General features: G+C 44.5%; 1 long non-coding RNA gene across 1 annotated transcript; it reads right to left on the bottom strand.

Moving 5' to 3' along the window:
• Window positions 1–2,118: 2,118 nt before the first annotated feature.
• On the bottom strand, window positions 2,119–9,867 carry LOC107975028 (uncharacterized). Its single transcript, XR_001718203.4, has 2 exons — window positions 9,608–9,867; window positions 2,119–4,878 (listed from the first exon to the last, which is right to left on the bottom strand). It is a non-coding gene; the product is annotated as an uncharacterized LOC107975028 (long non-coding RNA).
• Between the last annotated feature and the right edge of the window lie 13,179 nt (window positions 9,868–23,046).

Here is a 23,046-nt window from a genome sequence, read left to right as displayed (position 1 = left end):
TCAGATTGTTACTGTGTCTATGTAGAAAAGGAAGACATAAGAAACTCCATCTTGATCTGTACTAAGAAAAATTGTTTCTGCTTTGAGATGCTGTTAACCTGTAACTTTAGCCCCAACCCTGTGCTCACAGAAACATGTGCTGTATTGAATCAAAATTTAATGGATTTAGGGCTCTGTGGGATGTGCCTTGTGAACAACATGTTTGCAGGCAGTATGCTTGGTAAAAGTCATCGCCATTCTCCATTCTCGATTAACCAGGGACACAATGCACTGCAGAAAGCTGCAGGGACCACTGCCCAAGAAAGCCTGGGTTTCCCCCCTCTGAGACAGCCTGAGATATGGCCTCGTTGGAGAGGAAAGACCTTACCATCCCCCAGGCCCACACCGGTAAAGGGTCTGTGCTGAGGAGGAGTAGTGAAAGAGGGAGGCCTCTTTGCAGTTGAGATAAGAGGAAGGCTCCTGCTCCTCCCTGGGAATGGAATGTCTCAGTGTAAAGCCGACCATTCCCATTCGTTCGATTCTGAGATAGGAGAAAACCACCCTGTGGCTAGAGGCAAGATAAGCTGGCAACAATGCTGCTCTGTTACTCTTTGCTACACTGAGATGTTTATGTAAAGTGAAAGATAAATCTGGCCTGCGTGCACATCCAGGCACAGTACCTTTCCTTGAACTTATTCATGATACAGATTCCTTTGCTCACATGTTTCCCTGCTGACCTTCTCCCCACGTGTTGCCCTGCTACACTCCGCTGGCTAAGATAGTAAAAATAATGATCAGTAAATACTGAGGGAACTCAGAGGCGGGTGCTGGTGGCCCCCTTCAAATTGTCAAATGGTTCTCATCTATAAAATGCTAATGTCTGATAGGCAGCTCAGGACTTCTTGCTTCCTAGGTTTTCACTAAAATTTAAGGTTACTGAGGATAGGAATTATAGTTAATATATAATTCTGTATATAAAAAGTGCCAAAGAAGATGTGAGATAAAGAATAATTTTGTCTGATTTAGAACTTATCTAAAGGTTAATTCAAATTATGGACTTGAAAAGGTTATTTATGAAAAGCGAGTAAGTAGGGAAGAGAGATGGGAAGAAAGTTATGTATGTGAAGATGTATTTTTGTTAAGGAAGGTTATAAAGAAAAATAATAATTTTGTATGAGAAAGGATATTGTATGGTGAATTTTTGTCCTAAAGTAAAATGACTAATTATTAAAAAACAGAGAGAAAATTTAGGACAAAACAGAAAATCCAAGCATGTGATAGATGGTCTGTGTAAATCATATGTAATTTTTTCTGTTTCTCTGTGTCTGTCTTCATGCACATACCAAAAAAAAAAAAAAATAGAAAGTTGAGAAAGTTTAGATAATAAAATATTTAAAACCTGATAGAAAATTGAAGACATTTGGCTAATTGACATTGTTCATAGTTAAAGCTCTTAGTCTTGATAAAGGTAGAATAAGAAATATTATAAAGAAATACATTGCCAGTTTGGCAATTCTTTTTAAATGTAGTTAAGTATGAAGCCAGATTACCATGGAGCGAAATTTCACACACGTTTGCACTGCTTCACACTATATTTGCAATTCTGCATAGATAGTACTAGCACCAAAGTAATTACTGGTCACATACCCAAAGTGAATGTCTTAATTGCACAAAATATATCATGTTATCGATAGACTTAAGTACATTGAATTGTATATCAGGAACAAAATATCCATTATGTGTTTCTTTAAGATGCTGGTTAACACTTTAGCCTCTAAGGTAAACTGAGTAGGAGAACAATTGGGGTTGGTTTCCTGTTTATTTCCTTTTGCTTCTAATTTTCATTTATTTGCTGTTTGTTCTCCTTTGGGTTTTACATATATATGCATATATAAAACCATTGATGTTTTTAAGTTTCCAGTGGAAGTCTTTTATTTTGTTCTATAGATAGTCATTTTGTTTCCTATGCATTTCCAGCAATTCATCATTTGTTTTATTTATCTAAAATTTTTAAGCCCCTTTGTCAGGCATCCAAAAATTGATAAAGGACATCAGCCATTTAAATTTTGGTTGGTTTTGCTTGATGATGGGGAGAGCTACAAGACCTTTAAGGCACCTAGGAAAAAAATAAAAGACTAATTTTTGGAAGTTCTGAGCAGAAATAGCACATTATTTATTTTGTTACTTGAAGAAGTGGGTGAGAATGAAAATGTTTAAATGGTGTTTATTTCCAAGGTAATTCAATTCAGTCAATAATTTCAGTTGGTTTCAAGATCTTTCCTTTAGGTAGTGAGGAAACACGGTGATATGAGTACAACATTTTAATGTTCAGGAAAGATTGGCTGTATCCTTAATGAAATTGTATTGCTTAGGATTATTCTGAAGCTAATTTAGTTGTGTTGACCATTATTAAAATTTAGTTGTGTTGGCCATTATTTTGTTGTGTTGACATTCACTTGGATTAAGTAGTAATAAAGAATGTGAGACTTTCTAGTGATTTTTAATCTCAAGCCGTTAATCACTGATGGGCTTTCATATGTGTACATGAAAAAAATATGTACAAGTGTTGCGCTGGTTTGAAGATTTTAGTGGTGAAAGTTACTTAATTGGTTCTCAGTACTGTATCTAGGAACTAATCTTGGAAATATGGGATGATGTTCTTTAAACATAGCTGAAAAGAAATTACTGTGTGCTTGTTCTTACCTCGTCTTTGCTCTGTTGTATACTATTTAAGTGAAAGGAGCTTATTTATCCTCATTGAATTTCTAAAACCGATATTTGCATTTACCATTTTTTAATGATGGAGAGAAAAGCTAGTTGTTTTGTTTTGATATGTTTGGTAAAGGCCCCATCACTTTTGGATGCTTTGGGTCACAGTTCTGTCACCAGAACGCTAGCAACTAGATACTCGCAATGAGTAACCTAAATACTTTAATACAGTGGTTTGGAGTGTGCAGGCAGCAACTACCGAATGCCAAATCACAATATTTTAACTTGTGACATGTTAGAATGATGGAACTTTCTGTAGCCTAAATAATATCCCTTTAACTAATCCTTCTGCTGTTAAGTTACAGGTCTTTGACTCCTGGGTCTGAAAAAGACACCAACCCCTGCTAAATTTTGAGCACTGATACCTGTCAAAGGCTCATCTTCAGACCCTCAGATCTGGGAGAAGGTGACAATCAAAATGAACCGCTTTTGTGAGACACAGGGCCAGAAATTAAAACTATTCAACCCTCTAGGCCCAGGGACTATTGCAGAAGAGGTGGGCCTATGAGACTGTAAGGGCCAATTTTGAGGGATAACATTAGTTCTGTAAATTAAACATTAATATCAAAAGTGCACTGGTGCAAGGCTAGCGTCTAGGCCCATATGTCTGAATAACAGGGTTTCTTGAAGCATTGATCTGTTCTTTAACAGAAAATCATAAACGATTATAAAAAGTATATGGTAATCTTACCTTATGATTAAAATTAGATTTGTTTGTAAGGTTTTATCAAAATTAGCTTTAACTTTAATAATACACCATACAGAGGTAAAATTCTGATTTTCTCTTTTGAACAAAATATTTGTGTAATATTAGTAAGAGATAAAAGATTTTTGTATACCTTTTTTGTAAACTAAAGCGAAAAAATGGAGGGGGAGAGACAGATTTCGTTGGCCTCATGCTGTGTTTATTAGGTTTTATTGTTTGGGAAGCTGAATCTCCTCTCTATCAAAAGGTAAATGTTTTTGTTTTATCATTTTGGCTAAATAAATGACTATTTTATAGTGACCTGTGGTTCTATTTTGTGATATCAAGTATCTTAACACTGATATTTGGCAAACTTTCTAAGAGCAAAATTTCAAGTTCTAAATTCAGTCTTTTTGACCTCAAACTAACTTTTTTGAATATTAAATTCCCTGAAGCCCAAGAGAGACAATTTAGGCTTATTTGTTATGTTAGAATTATTCAGAAAGCACTGTCAAATCTGAGGTGGTGTTTAGCTTCCTTTGGGTTATATTTATATAGATATGTCGTTAATATGTGCCCCAGGATTGTATAAGATTCCTCAAATTCGGATATGTCTTAGTATATATTGTCAGTAGTAATTATGATTATTATGTTAAATTGTTGTATGCCATAGATATAACCCACTGTCATTGACAACTGTATCTTTACAGCTGTCCTAAGACTTTCGTCATTCACAATTGTTGTTTTGCTTTGATCCTTCTCAAAAAGTGACTTCTAATCAGCTATAGTCCAGGGTTTTCTTCTTTGGAGAAGTTCATGAAAAGAACTCTTGAAGGCAGGTTTCTGTTAACTTTGAAGATTGTGCCATTGGATTAGAGAGGATATTTCCAGGGTACTAGTTGAAAGGCTGATGTGCATAAAGATTACTAACCCAATATGAAGTAGAGCAGGAGTTGATTGCATGGATTGAACTGACAGAGGACTGAAATAATTTTTCATGGCCTTTTTGTTTGTTTGAAACATTGCTGATTCTTCAGAGTCTGGAGAACATTTTTCCTTTTGAGCTATTTATAGCCTTTAACAATTGAGTAGATTATACTTTTGTAAACTGAAATTAAGGCATATTTTGTTCTCTGCCTACTTTCTCCAGAATTTGTAGTTCATTTATGAGTATTCTTAATTCATGGCAATGTGTTTGTTTGCATAACTTCAATAGGAATCTGTTTTCTTGTATACTGGGACACAGTGGAGGAACTGGCTGTTTTCCCAGGGCTTTGACTGAAATGGCACTGTGAGAGGTTCCAGCCAGTCCAATCTAGGAGAGCCTATGTGGACAAGGATTCTTGCTGCGCTTTGTGTGGGTCATCAGCCTACCTGTATGGGACTGAAGTTTCTTTTGCATGTAGGTTGGTCCTGCTGTTACTTGTCTTTGGTGGAGGTGAGGCCTGGAGAGAGAAAGATTGTGTTTCAGAAGAAAACTCTATATTAAGTTAACCTTTGACTTCTGGGTGGCCACGTGGTCACCCCTGGTATGGAGCTGCCCACAATGCCCCTTCTCAGCATGAAGCAGCCGGAAAAACTGACAGCCAGATTCCCCAGGATTGAGGAATTGATCAATAGAAAAATGGAACTGAAACCGACCCAAGAGTCCTACAGACAGGTTTTTTTTTTTGTATAAACATGGAAATTGACTCTCTGATCACAAATCTTGAAACTTATATTTGTTTTATCTGAATTCCTTCCTCAAGAAAGGACCCCTAGGCCTCTCAGAAGATATCAAAGGACTGAAACTGACCAGATTGCTGTATGCAGACAATGAGACGCCAAACCTCTGGTTCATCATGATTGCTTCTTTATCCCTCCCAAGTTCCTGTTCTCCATACATAGTCTATTTTTCCCTGCTCTATAAACCCTTAATTTTAGTCAGTCCAGGAGATGGTTTTGAGATGGATCTCCCATCTCCTTGGCTGCAGCACCCAATTAAAGCTTTCTTTCTTGGCAATGCTTGTCTCAGTCATGGGCTTTCTGTGCAGCAAACAGCAGGACCTAGACTCAACCCCTAGTGTTTCAGTAGCAGTAGTGATGGTGATGCTGGTGGCAGGAACCTCCCAAGTGCTGGAGTCTTGGAAGTGTGGGCACCATGGGTGAGCCAGGACTCCAAGTGAGCTTAGGGAAAGGAAGCGGACTGAGGCCTGAGGCAGGCACAGGGGAGTGGAGGGAGAGCTGCAAGCGCGGGGGGTCACAGGGAGGAACTGCTGGAGGGGAGAAGCCACAGGTTGAGAGGAGCTGTGGGCAGGGAGGAGCCTCGGGTGGGGAGGAGCCACTAGCCTGGAGTTGCTGCGGGCGTGGTGGTTGGGGAGTGGCCATCGCAGTAAGAACCTGGCAGGGTCCGCCAGCTGGGCAGCGAGGATGGGGTCATTGCTCAGACATGACATGGGGGCCCCAGGTAGCAGGGGCAATGGGTCTTGCTGCTCTGGGTTGATGTGGTCCAAGGAGTCACCGGATAGGAGGAGGGGAAGTCCTGCCATGCTCGCCGCCCACTTCTACAGCAACCGTCTCATGTTTGTAAACCAAAAGTAAAATTCTAAGCTTCCCAACCATCTGAATGGACCCCCCCTCTTGGCAAGGACATTCCAAAGTTTACCTGAAAAACTAGTTTGCGCCAGGATGGTTTGGGGGAGCGGAACGTGCCTCATTATACCCTCCTTTCTTTTGGAATTACTGATAGAACAGATGCTTTAAATCTGATAAGAAACATTTACTTGGCCGGGCGCAGTGGCTCGCACCTGTAATCCCAGCACTTTGGAAGGCCAAGGTGGGTGGATCATTCGAGGTCAGGAGCTCAAGACCCAGCCTGGCCAAACGTGGTGAAACCCCATCTCTACTAAAAAAACAAAAATCCAGAAATTAGCTGGGCATGGTGCCTGTAATCCCAGCTAGTTGGAAGGCTGAGGCAGGAGAATCGCTTGAACTCGGGAGGCAGAGGTTGCAGTGACAAGATCGTACCACTGCACTCCAGCCTGGGCAACGGAGTGAAACTCTGTCTCAAAAAAAAAAAAAAAAAAAAGGAAACACTTTACTTTAAATCTGATTAAAAAAACATTTACAATCTATTTTCCCTGAAGCTGGCTACCTGGAGGCCTCACCTGCATGCTGAAACCTTGGTCTCCACAACCCCTTATCTTAACCCAGACATTCCTTTCTATTGATTTGGAAAATCTTTGGCTCTGCTTATGACCTGGAAGCCCTCACTTTGACTTGTCCCTCCTTTCCGGACCAAACCAATGTACATTTTACATGTATTGATTGATGTCTCATGTCTTCCTAAAATGTATAAAACCAAGCTGTGTCCCAACCACCTTGGGCACGTGTTCTCAGGATCTCCCGAGGGCTGTGCCACGGGCCATGGTCACTCATATTTGGCTCAGAATAAATCTCTTCAAATATTTTACAGAAGTTGACTCTTTTCGTTGACATGTTGCTACTGCTTTTTTAAAAAAGCAAAACACCTCCCATCTTCCTTCTTCACTGGCAGCTCCTCTCAGCTGGAAACACGCCTCTTCCCTGCTGCCCTTGTGGCGGCCAGTGGGCCCCTCCCTCCACATCTCACTTTGCCAGGGGCTTTCCTGCCCTCCCTCAACCTTCCCTCTCGGGCTCCCACACACTCTCAGGTACCCAGTCAACTTCAAATGTTGGACATTCCCCTGAATTGGGTGGATTTCTTCTCATGGGTCTCCACTATAACCTCCAACTAATTTCCTCCACTTCCATAGAACTTCCTGGCACAGGGATGCAGATGGTATCCAAGGTCTGTCTCTAGAAGTGCCACTCATGCCAACGCCCTACTGTTCTTGGAAAGGGGTCCTGAGACAAACTCTAAGAGAAGGTTCTTGGGTCTTGCACAAGAAAGAACTCAGGGTGAGTCCATAGAGTAAAGTGAAAGCAAGTTTATTAAGAAAGTAAAGGCATAAAGAATGGCTACTCCACAGGCAGAGCAGCCCCAGCGGTTGCTGGTTGGCTATTTTTATGGTTATTTCTTGATCATACACTAAACAAGGGGTGGATTATTCATAAGTTTCCTGGGAAGGGGGCAGGGATTTCCTAGAACTGAGGGTTCCTCTTCCTTTTAGACCACATAGGGTAACTTCCAGACATGGGTAACTTCCTGCTGTGGCATTGGCATGCCGTGGCACTGGCGGGAGTGTCTTTTAGCATACTAAGGCATTATAATTAGCGTATGATGAGCAGTGAAGAGGACCAGAAGTCATGTCACCGTCTTGGATTCGGTGGGTTTTGGCCGGCTTCTTTATTGCATCCTGTTGTTATTTATTTTTTTGAGACTAGAGTGCGCGCTAGCACCAGGCTAGAGTGCAGTGGCACAATCGTGGCTCACTGCAGCTTCGACCTTCTGGGCTCAAGTGATCCTCCCACCTTGGCCTCTTGAGTAGCTGGGACTACAGGTGTGTGCCACCATGCCTGGCTAATTTTTAAATTTTTATTGTTGTTGTGACGGGCTTTTGCTATGTTGTTCAGGCTGGTCTCAAACTCCTGGGCTCAAGCGATCTACCTGCCTTGGTCTCCCAAAGTTCGGGGATTACAGGTGTGACCCACTGCCCCGGGCCCTGCATCCTGTTTTATCAGCGGGTCTTGGTGGCATGTATCTTGTGCTGGCCTTCTGAGAAGGCCTAAATTCCTGGGAATGCAGCCCTGTAGGTCCCAGCCTCATTTTACCCATCCCCTGTTCAAGATGGAGTTGCTCTGGTTCCAACTCCAGTGACACTACCTATATTTATATTCAAATATCCTGGGCTGTCCTTGCTTACAGGGGCGGTTGGGATGTCCCACGTGCCTCCAGTGGAACACCCCCACTCCCACTGGGCTTCCTTGGGTATAAATGTTGCTGGAGCCTCTCAGAGCAGTCCTCACCTCCGCCCGCCCCCTGACCTGTGCTAGTCATGGCAGCAGCTCATGTCCTAATTCTCCAGCTGCATCCCGGCGGCTGCAGGTCTATGGCCGTGGACTGCTGACAGGCGCCCTAGCTTTTCCACATCAGACGGCCATCCATATGGTTTCCCTAAAACTCCAAAGTAATTGCATTCTGCATTTGTTTAAAAGCACTCATGACTCTCCAGACGGCAGATAGAGTTCAGATGCCTGAAACCAGCTGCCCTGCCAAGAGGGTTCCTGGGAAGTTTGGGGCTTCCCGAGGGTCTCGCCACTGCCCCTCTGACAGGAAACAGCAGACCTTGGCTCCCCCAAAGCTGGCTCTTCCTGCTATGGGTGAACATGTGGCTGACCCCCAACAGCGAATTCCTGTATGTGCCCTCCCCTCTGGCGTGAGTTCCAGATCATTTTCTTTCCCCACAAAAATGGAAGGGAAGGTCTGCATCGGTGCTCTTGGAATAAACTCATCAGCAGGAGCGTGTGTGGGGAGAGAGGAGTGCAGCCACCTTGCTTTTTTATGTGTAAAAAGGAAACTAGTTTGATGCCAATGTATGTATTTATTTGTTTTTTAGAGAAGAGGGTCTCATTATACTGCTCAGACTGGATTTGAACTCCTGTACTCAAGTGCTCTTCCTGCCTCAGTCTCCAGAGTAGCTGGGACTACAGGCTCACCCTACTGCACCCAGGCTGGAATTTCAATGTCAAGTTCAATGGTATGGTGCCGTAGTGTTGTGGCGTGGGCACCCACCAGTATTGTTTTGTATGCTGTTGGAATGAATGCCTTCTAGATTTACTGGGAGAGGTCCCTCCATGTCCAAAGTTCCAACTCTCTTACAATCTTTAATGTGCAAATGGGAGTGGAGTACCAAGAAGAACCTGAGGGGGCGGAGAAGAGAGTCACCCTGTTGTCTCCTTCCAGCGTCAGCCTAACCATCAGTGTGAGCTGGGACACACCCCCAAGGCACACTTGTGTGTGTGTGTGTGCATGTGTGTGTGTCATTGCTATGGGGTAGATAATGAACAGTACCTACAGGCTGGAAAGGAAAGAGGTGAGGAAGTGAGAGGGAGGAAGAGGGAAGACAGGAGAGGCCAGAAGTACGTGATTGTAAGGAATTAAGAGCAGTTTAATGGAGAGTCAACATTGATGGGTACTCCAGTTCATTCCTTTGCCTGTTCCGACAGGATGATTATGCACACACACACTCCAGCCTGGGTTTATGACTGCCTCACCTGGATGGTAAAGCTCCACTTGCAGGTAGAGTCCAATTCAAATGTTATTTGGGTCTCTGTCATCTCTGTTTTCTCATCCTCATTGAGTCTCTTTTGCTAATGCCACCCCTGGTGGGCCAGTGCCCTCGGTGTGAGTATTTCTTCTGGCTTCCTAGCCTTTTATTTCCTTCAAGAGTAAGGTGAGATTGAGCATGGCAGAAGCAGCCTGGTGGACACAGACCAGACCCTGCTGTGCTGGAGACACTACAGACACCAACCTTCTAGCAGCTGCTGCCCTGGAAGGCTCCCCAGAGGCTTGATTATTTGAGGACAATGGATGAACTTTCACATTTTGTTCTAGAATCATGACCTATTATGTGTAGGGTACTGTTGTGCAAATATCACTAGATGGCATTTTCTTGGCTGACATTTTCACTCATTGAAATGTAAAAGAATTTGCACTGATTGGCCTGTTTGTTGTTCTGTATTTAAAAATGGCCTTCACACCTTTTTTAAGTGTGAGGCACTCCCTTTTAAAAAATATTTTAGCAGAAAGCTAAAACAAAACATCTGACAGTGGAGGTGCACTCTTTGAAATAATTGTCTCCCATCTCCCGCCTCATCCACTCAGCTCCTTTTCCTTCCCATCGTGCCCCTGAGAGACTCAGAAGACCCCTGCTAAGGCTTAAGGGAGTATAGCCTCACAACTGCAGGGTGAGGCACTGCAGTCCACTGGGGATGTGGAAGAAGCAAGATCAGGGGATGATACACCTGTTTATAAAAGTCAGCACATGCATGATGATCCTTATCTCTGCATAGAGTTTTCTGTAATTCTTGCTTTGCATATTTTCTAATTTTCCAAATGGAAACATACATTTCTTATGTGGCTTTAAAAAATGTGAGCAAAATATACACACATATGAAAAAAGAGAGGATAACATAATATAGAAAAATAGCTTGCAGGGTTATTGGATTGTGGATGATTTGTCTCTTCATTTCCTAAAATGTCCTCAATAGTAACAGCAAAGAGACTTTGGGAAACAGAGGCACATGGACGAACTTTAATATTTTATTGAATAGTGACCCAGCCAAAGAGAATCCTACTCTACTATTATTAGGTAAGGCTTAATAGAAAGATATAATTAGGCCAGGTGTGGTGGCTCACGCCTGTAATCCTAGCACTTTGGGAGGTCAAGGCAGGTGGATCACTTGAGGTCAGGGGTTCGAGACCAGCCTGGGCATCATGGCGAAACCCCACCTCTACCAAAAATACAAAAATTAGCTGGGTGTGGTGGTGCAGGTCTGTGGTCCCAGCTACTCGGGAGGCTGAGGCAGGAGAATTGCTTGAACTTGGAAGGCAGAGGTTGCAGTGAGCCGAGATCGTGCCACTGCAGTCCAGTCTAGGTGACAGAGCAAGCCTCTGTCTAGGAAAAAAAGAAATAATTAATGTTGGACTTATAAAAATTTGCTACAATTATAATAACTGATAGTAACCTGTAGTAACTTTTGATTTAGTAATAAAGTTTCTCTCAGGCACATCTTTTCCTTCTACCTTCCAGGGTGCACATGGGTGATCCAGCCGCTCTCACATGGAAGCATACCTCCTGGACCTGCCCCAAGTGATGTGTCGACTGGCCCCAAATCAACACCTCCAACTCAAGTTTCCACGTGGGATTTGGGCTTCATATTTGATGTCTATGCCAAGGCTGCCCTGGACAGCTCCCTAGCCTAGTTTCAGCAACTCTGGGGGAAGTGGTACCTCTCTGTGGACTCTCCCAGATTTAAAGTAACTGTCTCTTCAACATAGCCCTTATTTTACATCTCAAATGGACCCTTCAGATTTGGTGAGATCTGTCCAGCTGTTTCACATGACATGGTGACAGAAATGTAGTTTTTAGTTTTATTTTTTAGAAATGTAGCTTTGGCCCGGCACGGTGGCTCACACCTGTAATCCCAGCACTTTGGGAGGCCGAGGCAGGTGGATCACCTGAGGTCAGGAGTCCAAAACCAGCCTGAACAAGATGTTGAAACCCCATCTCTACTAAAGATAAAAAAATTAGCCGGGCCTGGTGGCGCATGCCTGTAATCACAGCTACTTGGGAGGCTGAGGCAGGAGAATCACTTGAGCCCGGGAGGCAGAGGTTGCAGTGAGCTGAGATTGCGCCACTGCACTCCAGCCTGGGTGACAGAGTGAGGCTGTCTCCAAAAAAAAAAAAAAAAAAAAAAAAGTAGTTTTTATTTACAGAGAATTATATTCTTTATTCACAGAACAGTGGTTACAAATTATATTAGTGACACCAAATTGGGAAGGAGCTAGCAGCAATCAGGGGATTTTATGGAATGATCAAGTATGCAGGCTGTGGAATCAAATCACAGTTTCCAACCCTGACTTCATTGACACCAACCACCTAGGAGATCGGGAACAAACTCAGTCTCCTCATCTTGGTGGGTACTTACTGCAGGGCCTCGGTGTGTGATAGTGAGGGTTAGCTGAGAGGCACATAAAGAACTTAGGGCGGTGCCTGTTTGCACTAGGGGCGGGTACAGCCAGCTGGTCTCTGAGGGTGCCTGTGAGCCCTGCAGCAGTCCTGTTGCTGAGGCCCCATATTGGCTACTCTGTGACTAAGCCAGTGTATTCGTTTCCTATTGCTGCCATCACACATTACCTCAAACCTCAAATGGCTGAAAACAACCGAGCTTTACACCGTGCAGCTCTGAAGTCAGAACTCCAAAACGGGTCAGCTGAGTTGGTTCCTCTCAAGGCTCCGGGGAGAATCTGCTTCCTGGCCTTTTCCAGCTTCTAGAGGCCGCCTGTGTTCCATGGCTTGTGGCTCCGCATCACCCTGACCGCTGCCTCTGTCCTCACGTCTCCTCTGGCTGTGGCCCTCCTCCCTCTCTCATGAGGACCTGTGATCACACTGAGCCCACCCAGATGATCTATAAGAATGATTTGTGATCCTAATGTCTAAAAATGGAGTGGCTTGTGTTTTGTGTGTAAACCAAAAATAAAATTCTAAGCCCTCAGTCCTCTATATGGACCCGTCCTCTCGGTAAAGGCCTAAAGCTAACTTGCAAACTAGTTCAGGCCATGATGGGAAGGGGAGCCGGACATGCCTCATTATGCAGTCTTCCGTTTTGGAATTACTGATAGAGCAGACTCTTTAAGTCTGATAAGAAACATTTACGGTTTATTATGTCTCACACCTGCTGCCTGGAGGCTTCACCTGCATGATAAAAGCTTGGTGTCCACAACCCCTTATCATCATCCAGACATTCCTTTCTATTGATTCAGAAAATCTCTGGGTTTGCCTATGACGGGGAAGCCCCTGCTTCCAGTTGTCCTGCCTTTCCAAACCAAAGTACATCTTACACATATTGATTGATGTCTCATGTCTCCCTAAAATGTATAAAACCAAGCTGTGTCCTGACCTTGGGCACCTGTTCTCAGGACCTCCTGAGGCCGTGTCATCGGCATGCCCTTAACCTTGGCAAAATAAACCTCTAAATTGATCCAGACTTGCCTCAGATACTTTTTGGTTTTCAAGTGGCATGAAGCCCACAGTGAAGTTGTTTACTCCTTAAAGTGGTAAGCGTATGTGTACTAGACTGAGCCTGAGCTCATAGTAAAGTTGTTTTTCTTTAAGGCGATAAACATATGTATAAGAGATGAGATTACATTTGCTGTTGCATGTACCACCTGAGACCCAAAAGGAACCGATAGAAAATGGAGCCAAAAGGTGGCTGAGATGATGATGACGGACACACCTGGGGAAAACCACAAAATCAGCAAGGAACTGACACTGTCAGAGGCACCTTGAGAATTCCTGCCTGTAGGAAACATCACACTCTGGGGACTGTTGTGGGGTGGGGGGAGGGGGGAGGGATAGCATTAGGAGATATACCTAATGTTAAATGACGAGTTACTGGGTGCAGCACACCAACATGGCACATGTATACATATGTAACTAACCTGCATGTTGTGCACATGTACCCTAAAACTTATAATAGAAAAAAAAAAGTGCCTCCTCCCGGTGAGACGGGCTGCCCAGAGGCTCTGTGTGAGAGGAGTGTCTGCGGTGCTGGCCTTCTCAGCCACTGCCTGGGTTTGCCATTCTGCTCATTACTGCCTTTAGTAATTGTATTGTGTCATTCCCATCACTCACAGGAAAAGAAACAATGAAAAAAATAATTGTATTGTGAATGTTTGCTCGATTGATTGGGTATGTGTGAGTCTCTGGCAATAAAGCATATTTGAGCATTGCAAATTGGCTACCGGGTCATTGGGAAACCTGGCTTTGATCTGAGCACACAGGCCAGAAGAACCTGATTACAATAACATTTAAAATGAACATAATACCAGATAACCAGCACGTCTCGCATCTCAAGATTCTTAACTAGAGGGATCACATCGGCAAAATCTCTTTTGCCATGTAAGACAGTCACTGGTTTTGGGGATTAGGAGGTAAGACATCTTTGGCAAGGGGCATTATTCTGCTGGCTACACCCCAGTGTTCACTGACTGGGGACTGACGACTAGGTGGCCATAGAGGGCTTGGTTGATGTGCTTCTGATCCAGACCTTCCCTGGTGGATAAATTCAGGTGCAGATGGCACTTTTTTTTTTTTTTTTTTTGGAGACAGTCTCACTCTTTCACTCAGGCTGGAGTGCAGTGGTGCAATCTCGGCTCACTGCAACTTGCACCTCCTGGATTCAAGTGATTCTCCTGCCTTAGCGTCCTGAGTAGCTGGGATTACAGGTGTGTGCCACCACGCCTGGCTAATTTTTTGTATTTTTAGTAGAGACAGGGTTTCACCATGTTGGCCAGGCTGGTCTTGAACTCCTGACCTCAAGTGATCCACCCGCCTCAGCCTCCCAAAGTGCTGGGATCACAGACGTGAGCCACTGCGCCCTGCCCAGATGGCACTTTTGCCAGTAGTTTATTAAGGAGGAGGGTGATGAGAGCAACTCATGAAATATGTTTTTCTTGCCCCTGAGCATCTCTGCCATGGCCATGGTGCTCATGGGGACAGGTGGAAATGTACCTATCACATGGGGAGAATGATGGCATGTTTTTCTCCTGTGCTTCCACAGAGGGGCCTTTTCATACCTTCACGTCAGCCGGTAAAAGCTGGGGTGGCCTGTAGGTGGCAGGAAGGACCTCATGATAGCACATGGCAGAAATGGATAGAAAGGTGAACTGTGCAGGATGGGGAATCTCCTGTAGTGTTTCTGGGAGAAATCAAGTGATGAAGTTATTTTCTCTAGACAAAAGCATCCATAAATCACAGCAAAATTGCATTTTTGATAAGGTAAAGCTACAATTCTATTCCACAAAAAGACAATTTCAATTTTTTGTTTTAAACTTTTGCTAAATGTGTTTAAAATAGAATTGCAGCTGTAAATGAACATTCCATAAAATGGGTTATTTTTAGTGGATGATAATGAATACGTGAAAAAAGAAAAAAACACAAATGAGAATGTATATCTTCTGGAGCTTAGAGGGCAAATATATTCTGACTGTCCCAAAATGGATGATGGGAACCATATGTACAAATGAGGTAGTGGGCACTGCTTTAGGGAAGCAGTCCTTAACCTTTCTGAGTCTCAGGTTTCTTTGGTGATCTGGGGAAGTGTCTCGGCGTGTTACCACCTGTGCAATGTTGTGCAAGTCACATTAGTGGTGTCTGGCTGACCTCTCGAACTGCATCCACAGACCTCAGCTGAAGATCCCCCTGCAGCTGTTTCTTCCAGCTTCTGGTGGAAGGGCCGGAGATAGAGGAACAACCTTAATTTTCACTGTGGCTTGACATTTAAATCACAGTGTTACCTGGAGAACTTCTGTAAAATTACTGGTGAAACATTTTCAGTTTTTTGTCTGCTCTTTCTTGTGTTCCCTGGGGCCAGGTTAGATTTAAACCTGAAGACTCATTTTTTTTTTTTTTTCTGTTCTGTTTTCCTCCTGTTATCAAGGCTTCCTAGCATGAATAAATCTGCCAGACCCATGGTTCTCACCTAGGGGGCAACTGTGCCCCGGCCTGGAGGACATTTGGCAATGTCTGGAGACATTTTTGGTTATCATCATTGAGGGGTAGGTGTGCCTGGCATGGAGGGGGTGGAGGCCAGGGATGCTGCTGAATGCCCTGCACTGCACAGGACAGCCCCCAGTGCAAGGAATGATCTGGCTTCACACATCAGCAATACGTCAGTTGAGAAACCCTGCGCTAGACAATTAAAGCATTTCATTATAGGACCTAATTTTCTGTCTAGAGATTCATTTGGAGGCCCCTCTTTAGGGGAAGTAAGAGGGCAATGTTCGAAGTTGGCATTGCTGTTTAATATTACCAGGCACTTTGTTTAAACAAAGATAACGATGTTCACCAAGACTTCCAGTCACTTCCCATTGAAGTGAATATATCTTAGAATCGCTGACAGACTTTGGAGAAAAAAAACACGTTTTAGTAAGTAGTACTCACAATCAATGAAAAGGAAAATAAAAGAGGAACTACAGAAGAGTAGAGAATACACACAATTCTGCTGCCATCACATGTACTTAGAATTGCACTTGTGTAATTATAATTTTTATTTATTATTTTTTTTGAGACGGAATCTCACTCTGTTGCCCAGGCTGGAGTGCAGTGGTGCGATCTTGGCTCACTGCAACCTCCATTTCCTGGGTTCAAGCCATTCTCCTGCCTCAGCCTCCTGAGTAGCTGGGATTACAGGCGCATGCCACCACACCTGGCTAATTTTTGTATTTTTAGTAGAGATGGGGTTTCACCATATTGGCCAGGCTGGTCTTGAACTCCTGACCTCAAGTGATCCACCTGCCTTGGCCTCCCAGAGTGTTAGGATTACAGGTGTGAGCCACTGGGCCTGGTCTAATTTTAATCTTTAATATTGCTTCTAAATTACATCTCCCTTGTTTATTTTTTGATAACTCTCTTCTGATGTCAATTTCAATATGTCCATTCTCCTGCGCCCAAATCTGCGTCTCCTCCTTAAACCCCGTCTGCCAGCATGCAGCACAAGGCTCAGCCATCAGGGCCTCCTCCCCCATCTCACCTCTGGGTGCTGGACTGGTTACCTCTCAAGGCCTCTTACATTCGCCCCCTTTCTGAGTCATCTCTGCTACTGCCTGGGTTCACAATCCCCCTTTAGCTTCTACACTACCATCTTAACTGCCTTTTAAGCACTCTCTCCAAGCACAGCCTGAAACCTCCCTCTGTCTCATAAACCCCCATTACTGACAGAATAGTTTTTGTAAATAAAAAATCTGTTCATTAAACTGAGGCTTTAAATTTGAGTAGCTTTTATTTACTTAAACGTGTACTCACAGTCCAGAAAAACCCTTCCATAATGCAATACATGAGGCTCAAAGAAATTCTACCAGGTTGAAGGGGTGTGTCGCCCCTCCACACCTGTGGGTGTTTCTCGTTAGGTGGAACGAGAGACTTGGAAAAGAAAAAGACACGGAGACAAAGTATAGAGAAAGAAATAAGGGCACCCAGGGGACCAGCATTCAGCATATGGAGGATCCCGCCGGCTTCTGAGTTCCCTTAGTATTTATTGATCATTCCTGGGTGTTTCTCAGAGAGGAGGATGTGTCAGGGTCACAAGACAATAGTGGGGAGAGGGTCAGCAGACAAACAGGTGAACAAAGGTCTTTGCATCATAGACAAGGTAAAGAATCAAGTGCTGTGCTTTAGATACGCATCCACATAAACATCTCAATGCTTTACAAAGCAGTATTGCTGCCCGCATGTCCCACCTCCAGCCCTAAGGTGGTTTTTCCCTATCTCAGTAGACGGAACGTACAATCGGGTTTTATACCGAGACACTCCATTGCCCAGGGACGGGCAGGAGACAGATGCCTTCCTCTTGTCTCAACTGCAAGAGGCATGCTTTCCTCTTATACTAATCCTCCTCAGCACAGACCCTTTACGGGTGTCGGGCTGGGGGACGGTCAGGTCTTTCCCTTCCCATGAAGCCATATTTCAGACTATCCCATGGGGAGAAACCTTGGACAATACCTGGCTTTCCTAGGCAGAGGTCCCTGTGGCCTTCCGCAGTGTTTGTGTCCCTGGGTACTTGAGATGAGGGAGTGGTGATGACTCTTAAGGAGCATGCTGCCTTCAAGCATCTGTTTAACAAAGCACATCCTGCACAGCCCTTAATCCATTTAACCCTGAGTTTGACACAGCACATGTTTCAGAGAGCACGGCGTTGGGGGTAAGGTCATAGATCAACAACATCTCAAGGCAGAAGAATTTTTCTTCGTACAGCACAAAATGGAGTCTCCTATGTCTACTTCTTTCTACACAGACACAGTAACAATCTGATCTCTCTTGCTTTTCCCCACACCAGGTAGCATGCAGGATGATGTTATCTGAGGTCAGTGAGCTGCTGACTGGCTGGATTCCAAGGGTTCTTCTGTAAGATTCAAATACATCCCGGTCATCACTGCTGCTGGGGACTCTCCTGTGGAGGTTGCCCGCTCTTGGCTTATATCCCACTGGGGCAGATTCTTGGCCCTTTGGGTGGATAAGCACCAGCGATCCCAGGAATCATTTTTGAACATTGGCCTGATCTTTGACTATTATAATTGGAGAATACTGGGGACACAGGGGGCCACCTGCCACCTTTCTCGTTGCCTAGCCCCTTCTCCCCTCTGCATCCTCTTCTGTAGAACCAAGATTATTTGAGAACAAGAAGATGGGCAGAGGATGGGAGGCTAGTGCCAAGCCCATTATAGCTGAAACCAGGTGATCATGGAAGGGAGTCAGCTCTGGGCTTCAAAGGTTTGCATACAGGCCTTTTCGATTTGACCTCAACATACGTTTCAAGGCTCATCTCCTGCTGCTGTGTTCTTCTTATCCCCCTCCCGACATACGTACTCGAGCACACACACACACACACACACAACCTTGACACACGTACTCGAGCACACACACACACAACCTTGACACACGTACTCGAGGACACACACACCTCGACACACGTACTCGAGCACACACACACACAACCTCGACACACGTACTCAAGCACACGCAACCTCGACACGTACTCGAGCACACACACACAACCTCGACACACGTACTCGAGCACACACCTCGACACACGTACTCGAGCACACACACACAACCTCGACACACGTACTCGAGCACACACACACAACCTCGACACACGTACTTGAGCACACACCTCGACACACGTACTCGAGCACACACACAACCTCGACACACGTACTCGAGCACACACACACAACCTCGACAAACGTACTCAAGCACACACACACAACCTCGACACACGTACTCGAGCACACACAACCTCGACACACGTACTCGAGCACACACACACCTCGACACACGTACTCGAGCACACACCTTGACACACGTACTCGAGCACACACACAACCTCGACACACGTACTCGAGCACACACACAACCTCGACACACGTACTCGAGCACACACACACACAACCTCGACACACGTACTCAAGCACACACACACAACCTCGACACACGTACTCGAGCACATGCACACACACACCTCGACTCACGTACTCGAGCACACACACACAACCTCGACACACGTACTCAAGCACACACACACAACCTCGACACGTACTCGAGCACACACACACACAACCTCGACACGTACTCGAGCACACACCTTGACACACGTACTCGAGCACACACACAACCTCGACACACGTACTCGAGCACACACACACCTCGACACACGTACTCGAGCACACACACACAACCTCGACACACGTACTCGAGCACACACACACCTCGACACACGTACTCGAGCACACACACACACACAACCTCGACACACGTACTCGAGCACACACACACACACACACAACCTCGACACACGTACTCGAGCACACACACACAACCTCGACACATGTACTCGAGCACACACACACACACACAACCTGGACACACATACTCGAGCGCACACACACACACACAACCTCCAGACCCTTCCAAGTCCATCTTCAGGGACCTTCCTTGGTCCCTGTTCTCTCAAGCCACCTGGATGATGCAGATCTGAAATGCCGTTTCCCTGTTTGCCCACTTGCAGATCTCTACTTCTTGATCATCTAATCCCAGTACGAAGCCTCTCAATCATTCAACAAATATGCTTCAACAAATACAGTTGTCTCTTGGTATCTGATTGATTCCAGGATCCTAGCGAACGTTGAGCTCTGCGGATCCTCAAGTCCCTAATATAACATGGCATAGTGTTTGCATATAACCTATGCAAATGTAACCTGTGTAACATCCTCCCATACGCTTGAAATCATCTCTAGATTATGTATAATACCTAATACAATGTAAATGCTGTACAAATAGCCGTTATACTGTATTGTTTTAAAATTTGTATTATTTTTTGATTTTTTTAAGTTTTTTTTTCCGTATATTTTCCATCTGCAGTTGGTTGAATCTGTGGATGTGGAACCTGAGGTACCGGGGGGCCAAATGTACAGTGTGCTAATATAAAAATTAGTAAAGGAGGGTTAGGCTGTCCTGAGGCTCGCAGTCCGGTGTGGGAGACAGAAGATTTAGTGGAAAGTCCCTGTGGAGCTTAAGTGTTGGGCTGGGGCGTTCTAGGGGTGTTCAGGGCACCTGGGAAGTACCTCGGTGTGCTCGCCGTCTCTCCCTCAGACTGCTGCCCTCTTGGGCCAGATATTGTGTCTTCAACTTGGTACCAAGTTCCCAGCAAGTGCCAAGCCAAGCCCATGGCAGGAAGCGAATTATTTTTTGTTAACTGAATGCATGAGTCTTAGAATGGAACCTGACTGTGTCACAAGCATGATAGGAACATGTTGGGGGCAGGGAAATGTTTTCAAAGTTGTGGAAACCTTTGCAGAATGAATAGGGCCACGCTCCATATTTTGCTCTTTGCAGGACTTTAAGGAAGTGTGTCAAATGCCCACAGGTAGAGCTGGAAAAATGTGGCCTTTGCTAAAGATGCAGAGGAGTCTAGAGACGCACAACGGCTGGGTCATTGGTGGTGAGGGACTTTATTTGCAGTGAACTTGGAGCTAGGAAGGAAGTTGCTGCTGGGTGGGTCCTCAGTGTCGGAGGTCTGCTTACACATGTTTGCCAGGTTTTCAGGCCAGCAACATGATTCAGTTATTTCTCTTGGGCTTGTCTGATCATGAAGTAGTGATTTTTGAAAAATCCTTGGACCTGGTGTGAGGATCAAAGACTCCCTTCCTCTGGACAGTGTTGGAAAATCCTGGAAAAATGCTTCCTCTGGGGCCCTGTGTATTTTCTATCTGGGAAAACCATTATGAGCAATCAGATAAAGAAATATTTTTGTGATATGTTGTGACTTTCTTAAAGTAATAAAGTAGAAGAGATTTTAAATGAAAAATATAGGTAATTGCAAAATCTCTTGATTCTTAGCTATTTCTGAACAGATTTCATGCCCCTCCCCCCATACAATTTTTAGTGGGGGAAAGAGGAGAAAGGAAAGGAAAAACTAAAATAACCTTGTTTTCATAGTTCTGTTTTTTTATCCTTTGCTAAACCCATTTTCCATCGCTGGTCATATGATTTGGATTGAAAGCACGTTTCCTCTAGGCCTCGGAGCACAGAGGCAGCTAACGTGTTTGCACTATGCCATCATGGTCCACGTTTACTCAGACACTTTCTTGCAATGGCACTGACAACGATGCCCCCATTTGTTGCCTTAAAATTCATGGGTATGGCCAGGCACAGTGGTTCACGCCTGTAATCCCAGCACTTTGGGAGGCTGAGGCGGGAGGATCACCTGAGGTCAGGAGTTCGTGACCAGCCTGGCCAACATGGTGAAACCCCATCTCTACTAAAAATACAAAAATTAGCTGGGTATGGTGACGCATGCCTATAGTCCCAGCTACTTGGGAGGCTGAGGCAGGAGAATCGCTGGAATTGGGAGGTGGAGGTTGCAGGGAGCCAAGATCACGCCATTGCTCTCCAGCCTAGGCGATAGAGCAAGACTCCACCTCAAAAATATAAATAAGTGAATAAATAAATAACAGCTTTTTGTTTAATCAATTGTCTCTATCATTATAAAGTTTTCTATATCATTGATTTATTCTCTAATCTTTATTATTTCTTCTTTTCTACTGATTATGTGTTCAATGTATTTATACTTTTTCTAGTTTTTGAAGGTAGAAACTGAGGTCATTGATTTGAAGCCTTTCTCCTCTCCTAATATAAGCATTTCATGCTGTAAAATTTCCCCAAAGTACTGACTTAATAACATCCTACAAATTTTGATGTTTTTATTTTCATTTTTTATTCATTTCAAAATACATTCTAATTTCCCTTTTGATTTTATAATATTTTTATAAGTATTATTCAGTTATAAAAAGAAATAAAGTACTGACAAATGCTACCTGGAACCATGAAGAATGACCCTTGAAAACATTATGCTAAGTGAAAGAAGGCAGTCAGGAAAGACCACATATTGTATGATTCAATTTGCATGAAATTTTCACAGTGGGTCAATCTGCAGGGCCAGAAAAGAAATCTGGAGGTCGGAGCCTCTCCCAGAAGCCAGGGGTTGTGGGAAGGAGGAAATGGAGAATAATTGCTAATGGGTATCACAGTTCCTTTTAGGGTGATGAAAACCTTCTGGAGTTAGATAGTGGTGAGAGTTGGACAGCTTTGTCAATATACCAAGAACTATTGAATTGTATGCTTTAAAAGGATGCATATTATGGTCCGTGAATTGTCTTTTAATAAAGGTCTTATTTTAAAAAACAAGCTAGGCACCTAGGGTGTCAAATTGAAGGAGGCTCTGATTCTCAGGGCCGCGCAAATGCAGGGTTGGCACCTATGCGTGTGGCCCTCCTGAAATGTTGTGCCTTAGGCACCTGGCTTGCTTCTCCCTAATTCAGGCCCTCAGGAGAAAGCTCTAATTCTGGTCAATTTGAAACAGGAGGGCACGGCTTCTGGGCGACGCTCCGTGCTCCAGAGAGAGCCATTTGTCTGTTCCCTTCCTCTGGACGTCACCGTGCCAACATGAAATGCTTCCAATTGAGTCCAGCCTGAGATGGAAGGGGATGGGGGGATATCTGATGACATCACGAACTGCTGCATCAACTCCCTCGAGTCCCTGCCTCTGGACCCCCTGATAGAGGACACAAGGAGTGTCCTGAGCCCGTGTGACTCAGTGTCTCTTCCCATCACTTTGCGGGAAAACGGGGCTGCTTACACCACACCGCAGCCCAAACACCTGTGGCTAGAGAAGGGCTTGGGTACTAGGAGTGAGGACGCCTGGTTCTGGGCCCAGGACTAGTACTAGTTAGTGGTGGGACCTGGAACAAATGCTTTGGTTCTAAGTGAATCCCCCATATTCATGACAAGAGGCGTGGAACACAGACCCATGGGGCCTTCCCACTGGAACATGGAGCTTGGCTGTCACCCGACCTTCGCTTCCTTAAGTAGAAA

The sequence above is a fragment of the Pan troglodytes genome, chromosome 5, assembly GCF_028858775.2.
Source record: "Pan troglodytes isolate AG18354 chromosome 5, NHGRI_mPanTro3-v2.0_pri, whole genome shotgun sequence".
In the NCBI taxonomy this organism is placed as follows: Eukaryota; Metazoa; Chordata; class Mammalia; order Primates; family Hominidae; genus Pan; species Pan troglodytes.
The sequence above is the reverse complement of the archived record's forward strand: the minus strand, read 5'-3'. Positions and strand labels throughout refer to the sequence as shown.